We start from the raw sequence: 1,410 nt of genomic DNA on the forward strand, positions 1-1,410 counted from the left end.
TGGGTTTTTGCTTTGACAGGTGTGGAGTTAGGACAGAATATGGTCACCATATGGTCCGTGGCAAAGGTGCCAAGGTTTGTGGAGTTACAGACGAAACTTGGACCCATCTCTGACCTTTTTTTCTAACTCCTGAAGTCCACAGGCATCTGTGATTTTCCACAAATGGAACAAGAACCTTCCCTAGAGTGGACCATGGGGACACCATGAAAGGACCAGCCAGGAGAAGGTGGAGACGTTAGCACGGGCTCAAGTAGAAAAACACTCGGCCTTGTCAAACAGCCATGAGTGGCAGTGAGTGGACAGTGATGTCCTTTGGAACTAAAGAGAAAATGGACATCGATAGTTTCAAGCCCCCATTTGGTCCCTGTGAATTCAGATGATGCATTTCAATCTCCAGGAGTCAAGAGGATAAAGAGATAAGGCAAAACTTTTGAAATGCTAGAATGCAGAAAATTCCTGCAGTTTCACGGTGCTGAAGAGAAAGAACCCGTAACACACTTGGATGGCCTGAAATGCTAGATAGCAAGAAATACCCTTAAAATGAAAACACATGGCTGGATATATATCTAAAGGAAGTCAAATCAGTGTGTCCTAACGAAGTCAGGCCCTCATGTTCCCTGCAGCATTATTCACGATGGACAAGGTGTGGAAACCACCTCGATGGCCAATAACTGGGTGAGGGATGAGGAAGGATATTTTACATACACAGGGTCGTATTCTTCAGCCTCAATAAAAGGAAACTCCACCACATGGAAACACAGATCAATCTGGGGGACCTGAGGATGAGCGAAATAAACCAGGCCCAGAAGGACAATATAGCAGGACCCCAATTACACGAAGCATCTCACAAAGTCGAGTCCACAGAAAGAGAGGGGAGATTGGGGTGTCCAGGGGCAGGGTGGGGATGGAGAGCTGCTGCTTGAGGGCACAAGGTTTCAGTCGGGAAGGACGGACACTTTCTACAGAAGAGCTGCCCGACACCGCGTTATAGTTCACATTCTGCCCTTAAATGTGTAGTGAGGAGGGTAGAACTCAGATTAAGTGTTCTTACCAAATTGAAAAAAAAAACACACACACATACTACATAAAATAAAACCTAAGAAACACTGATAAAAAATATACCATGAAAGCATCAGGAGAAAGGTCTAATGGCTATATTGTTATTAAACCAAAATATTTTAGGAAAATGTATTTTGCAGGAAAAATTGACCTTGTATATGCAGGACTTGTGACATCAGGTACTGAACAAGAGCACAGCAAACCCTAAACTGTGACGAGTGATGGTGACTCTGTGAGGCATAAATCTGAGGAAGCAGAGAGAGAATGACAGACCCACAATAGTTACGAGTATTAACACAGCGATGTCATTATCTGAATGGATAATGGAAGTTACAACTGTATTACAGCACA

This window comes from Otolemur garnettii, unplaced genomic scaffold (genome assembly GCF_000181295.1).
Source record: "Otolemur garnettii isolate 467f Iridium unplaced genomic scaffold, OtoGar3 scaffold00301, whole genome shotgun sequence".
NCBI classification, from domain to species: Eukaryota; Metazoa; Chordata; class Mammalia; order Primates; family Galagidae; genus Otolemur; species Otolemur garnettii.